Source organism: Octopus sinensis, linkage group LG23, assembly GCF_006345805.1.
Source record: "Octopus sinensis linkage group LG23, ASM634580v1, whole genome shotgun sequence".
Taxonomy (NCBI): domain Eukaryota; kingdom Metazoa; phylum Mollusca; class Cephalopoda; order Octopoda; family Octopodidae; genus Octopus; species Octopus sinensis.
In genome coordinates this window covers 5479257-5485253 of record NC_043019.1, presented here as the reverse complement: position 1 = coordinate 5485253, position 5997 = coordinate 5479257, and the positions used below count along the sequence as shown (strand labels likewise).

Genomic DNA, 5997 nt, shown 5'->3' with positions numbered 1-5997 from the left:
GGGTCAATGTAATCGACTTAATCCGTTTGTCTGTCCTTGTTTGTCCCCTCTATGTTTAACTCCTTGTGGGTAATAAAAAAAATAAGTATATATGACACTATGGATATATATATATATATAAAGAAGCCCATCGTAAGTGTGAGTGTGCATGTGTGTTTATGTATCTGTGTTTGTCCCCCATCAACGCTTGACAACCGAGGTTGGTACGCTTACGTCCCCGTAACTTAGCGGTTCGGCAAAAGGAACCGATAGAATAAGTACTAGGCTTACAAAGAATAAGCCCTGGGGACGATTTGTTCGACTAAAGGCGGTGCTCCAGCATGGTCGCAGTAAAATGACTGAAACAAATAAAAGTATGAAAGAATAAAAAGGAGTAAGCTTTTTTATAAAGATATATAATATATATATATATATATATATATATATATATATATATATATTCTTTTCTACTCTAGACACAAGACCCGAAATTTTGGGGGAGGGGGCCAGTCGATTAAATCTACCCCAGTACGCAACTGGTACTTAATTTATCCACCCCGAAAAGATGAAAGGCAAAGTCGACCTCGGCGGAATTTGAACTCAGAACATAAAGACAGACGAAATACCGCTAAAGATTTCGCCCTGCGTGTTAAAGTTTCTGCCAACTTGCCATTATTATGGAGATGTACTTGCATAGCAGCTGACTTGATCTGAGATCGTGTGCCGAAACCAAAACAATTGCAGCGTGAAAGGTGTTTATAAGCCGTTTAAAAATACATAAAAACCGTTAGATTCACTTCAACAATCAAATCTCATTCGTCAAAATATTTTCGCCGCTTCGAAACCGCCATCTGTTCACTGACAAAATTCTGTGCTGCATATTTATGTATGCATGTAGGTATGTCATTATTCAGATTATTTGAAGATTTTTTTGCCAATAGAGGAAGAACCGGTTTCTAACCTAGATCCAAAGCTCCTTCATTGGAATTTCAACACCAACGGCAGGGGTAATTTTGTTTGAGTGTATTATGTATATATATATATATGTATGCATGGATTCATGTATGTATGTATGTATGCGCAGATTTGTATATTTTATGTATCTATTCTCATGCATATAGTTGCATATCTAGACAAGGTCATATAAACTTAAATGATAAACTTCTGGAAAGTTTTACAGATTTTTACAGTTCCAGTGATGGATTGGATCTGTAGTCTTCGAATCAGCTCTCTCCTTTCTGGTTTTAAGAAGCCTCATTTCTCAAGATTGGTATTTAGGCAGTGTGCTATATATTCCAGGGCCTGAATGTATGTGACCGCGTGTGTACCGTTGGCGATTAGTTCCTCCGTCTTCCCTTCCTTGGATCTTTCCTTTTCCTATGTTTCTGACGAAGAGCTCCGCTCGAAACGTTACACCCTCCTTCTTCTCTTCCTTCCTGAGCGTCCAATAATACTATATTTGTTCCACGTCCTCGCGTTGTTGTGTTTTCTCTTTGTGTCTTCATGTTTGGATTATGGATGGAAGCACTCCGTCGGTTACGACGATGAGGGTCCCGGTTGATACGATCAACAGAACAGCCTGCTCGTGAAATTAACGTGTAAGTGGCTGAGCACTCCACAGACACGTGTACCCTTAACGTAGTTCTCGGGGATATTCAGCGTGACACAGAGAGTGACAAGGCCGGCCCTTTGAAATACAGGTACAACAGAAACAGGAAGTAAGAGTGAGAGGAAGTTGTGGTGAAAGAGTACAGCAGGGATCACCACCATCCCCTGCCGGAGCCTCGTGGAGCTTTAGGTGTTTTCGCTCAATAAACACTCACAACGCCCGGTCTGGGAATCGAAACCGCGACCCTATGACCGCGAGTCCGCTGCCCTAACCACTGTGTCATTGCAGCTCCACTGTTTGGATTAACTATGTATGTGTATAGACAGATTCATAAAATACAGCTACACAAACATTTTGTATACACATAAAACACACACACACAACCCACATTGGCAAGTTGTGGGACAAACAGAAATTATGGTAAAATCCGGTCCCTAGGTGCCATACTGCTGGTTCAATCCCAAGTCTCATGACTATCACATTGTATTACACGGTACTATCCAGTGTCATAACATGCCGTGTCATGTCATGTCACGCTGATTCTATCCAAGGATTGCGTGCACACATCTATGGCATCCTCAAGCAACAATATGCAAATTCAGTGAGTAGGTTGTTCAGTCGATTGAACAACTGGAAGTTCTTAAACAAGAGAGCTCTTAACCATATTAATGATTATATATATAATATTTCCAAATGATAATATTTCATAATAATAATAATAATAATAATAATATTTTATAAGCTTAAAATTTATAAGTGATCACCGTGCATTGACTAAATAAGGTAGTCTAATATTGGGGTATATAAGCCCCTAAATGGAAAAAAAACATTAGGGTTTTCAGCACGCGTTCGACTCGAGCCCAGACCTCTATGCTTTCCCGACAACTATGCTACCATTACACCAACGACTCCCCTCGCTGCACTCCTCCAGAGTTAAGAACTATAATTTCATAGTGTTGTTTATCTAAACAAACATACATCTGCGTTTTCTGCGATGATTTGGTAAGCGGTGTCGATTTTACAATTCTATACAATATACATACATACATACATACATACATACATACATACATACATGGTGGCTGCCCCCTCGTTATCGAGTATGGCCATTGCGCGAAGCTTAATCAATGTTGTTATCGTGCAATGCCTGTGCAAGAAGATTTTTTTAAAGTGAGGAAAGGCTGTGCACTGAGTCAATCCCACTCACTAAGCAACAGCAGCCATAATCCAAAAAGAAGAACAAGTCAACATCATCGGTAACCACTGAGCCGCAGGTTTTATGTCGGAGTTATCCCAGTTACCTGAGTTACCTTCTCCTAGAAGGATGCCCTAACAAAGGCTTGGAGTCCTTCACTCCCAATGGTTAACCGCGCGATCGGGTATTCAGTCCGATTATTTCTATGTCCCCGCGCATGATGCAGCCATAAGACATTTATTAGATGACCGTTGACTCTCAAGATTTCCTCCATCCTTTGATGGGTTTTGTTTTTCATCCCGCAGGGTGTCCAATAAGCACCCTCCTCACCAAGCAAGCTTCGTGGGGTTGCCGGTTTAGTCCCCGACGACCTGACCATGCAACAGGTTGTACTGGGTTACATGTTACCAGCAGCACTCGCAAGTGACCTGACATAACATACATACATACACACATACATACATACATACATACACACATACATACATACATACATACATACATACATACATACATACATACACACATACATACATACATACATACATAAGGAGAGGGTGCTGAAAAGTTCCTGGCTTCAAGGGTACGCGAAAGGTCTGGCTGGAGGCCCAAACTTCCGAATTCTTTTAAAGGGCTTAGAAAAACTGAAGGACCGCTGCAATGAGTGAATCTTAGAGGGCGATATACTGAAAAAAAAATCATTATTGATTATTGTGTATTTTCTTTAACCCAAAGCCAGGAATTTTCAGCATTCCTCACGTGTATACATACATACATACATACATACACACACACATACATACACACACACACACATACATACATACATACATACATACATACATACATACATACATACATACATACATACATACATACACACACAGAAACAACACACTGCACAGCCATATACACAGGTACAATACACATATACATACAAGACATACACACATATATTCACACATCTTTCCCTCGCTTTTTCACGAAGACAGGCAGAGCAGACATGCAAATGGTGAATCCAAAAGAGTTGCCTTTCAACCTGCAGTCTTTTAAAGCCATTTCCCATTTGAAACTAACCGTAGTTATCGATCGCTGCTCTCCTTACCATTTTTGGAATCAATGTTTCAAGACAAAAGGAACCCCCTCCCCAAACAAACAAACAAATAAAGAGAGAGAGAGAGAGAGAGAGAGAGAGAGAGAGAAGAGCGATATAAACCATTGGAAGTGTGGTGGTGGTGGTCGAGGGTAAGAGCGCCATGCCAGTATAATGTCTAATACAGGGAACATTCTGGCAGACTTCACAAAATGGCGCCAAGATCGATAGATGGAGAAAAATATTTCGCTAAACATCAAAAGATTCTTTATTTTTGCTTAGATTCTCTCTGATTGTTCTGTTTTTTCGTCTTCTTCTTTCTTCTTTCAGAAAAATTTCTTGCTTCTGATAGCAAAGTATACGCATACATGTAGATGCATACATACATACATATATTATGTGTTGTGTGCGTGTGTATACATTCATTTTATATATATACATATATATGTGTGTGTGTATGTATAAGTATATATATACATGTATATATATGTCAGTGTATATATGTATAAGTATTATATATAATATATATTATATATATATATATATATATATATACACACATACTTATATATGAGCGCACATCATATGTGTGTGTGCGTATCAGTATATATATATAATATATATATATATATATGTAATATATATATATATATATGTATATATATATATATATATATGTATTATATATATATAATACATACATAATATATTATATATTATATATATATATATATGTATATATATACATATATATACATACATATATCTATATATACATTATATACATATATATATAAGTATTATATATATATGTGTGGTGTGAATATATGTATGTATCAATATCTATATACTTATACATATCGATATACATATCGATATATATATATATATATGTATGTATATATATATATATATATAAGTATTATGTATGTATATATATATGCGTGTGTGTGAATGTACATATGCATGCATATGTGTGTGCTTGTATAATATATATACACACACACATACATACTCACATACACACACACACACACACACACATACACACACACTTATACTTTTTCTTTGTTAACTGTTCATCACGTAATGAAGAAGAAATTCTTTCCCGAAGAAGAGGAAGATTTTGAATAGACTTTCAAAGAACTTGGTGAGTAAAACGGTAGAATTAAGGTACTCAGTAGAATTAATAAGGTTCCAAGGAGGAGAATGGTTTTAATGGCAGCGTTTCTTACCTGAAGATTTGGTCCACCTACATCAAGTGTCTCCTGATTGTACTGTATTTTAATCGTCATCTTCATCCTCATCGTCTTCATCATCTGTCTCATCCTCCTCCTCTTCATCATCATCATCGTTACCACCACCACCAACACCAACACCATCACCGTTGTGACCATCATCAAGGTACTTTGTACTTGTAATGACAAGTCATCTGTCCATCTTGTGGCATAAAGAAATGATTACGTTGTTGTCGTTGCTGTTGTCATTATTATTATTATTATTATTGAGTGAGAGAGCAGTGCATACCATCAAAGTGACACTGGTGTAAAATATACGAAGCTCGGTATACCCATCATGACTACCCGTCTGATAAGGGTACACCAGGCACTTGCATCACAACCATATGTGCGCGACATGGTGATCTCATAACAAGATAAACAGCACATGACCTTGCGGGTGGGGCCCAGTTAGAATTTTCTTCAGGTCGAGTAACCCATTCCGCTCAAAAGGTCACTGAATAAGGGTTGTTTAAGGATGTTGAATGAAACACCCATGTTTCTAGAGGTAAATTATTCAAACCCCAAAGAATTCCTCTCAGCACATGGCCATGATGCTCCCCCACTACTTCTGCTCATGATCAGAGATGCCCATATCGTCAGCCACTAAGGGACATGGTCAACTGGTTGAGGGCAAACAACTGACAAGCAAATCTGTGGCATTGAGCAGAATATTTGCTGTAGCCCATCTTTTATACCAAGACAAAACAATGTACATGATAACACTTCCAATCAGTTAAGATCAGAAGCCATGAGAGCCACTGCCTGGTACTGCATCAGGGCATTATTATTATTATTATTATCATTACTTTTTTTTTCTTCTTTCAAATTTGCTTCCATTTCT

General features: G+C 37.8%; 1 protein-coding gene across 2 annotated transcripts in view; it reads right to left on the bottom strand.

The window, feature by feature from the left end:
- LOC118767585 (auxin response factor 5-like) overlaps nt 1–4945 on the bottom strand; it is a 24311-nt gene extending 19366 nt beyond the window's left edge. For both annotated transcript variants that reach the window (XM_036512371.1, XM_036512372.1), the window contains exons 1-2: nt 4926–4945; nt 3051–3058 (exon numbers count right to left, since the gene is read on the bottom strand). The gene's annotated coding sequence lies outside the window, so the exon portion shown is untranslated. The remainder of the gene's footprint in view (nt 1–3050; nt 3059–4925) is intronic.
- Between the last annotated feature and the right edge of the window lie 1052 nt (nt 4946–5997).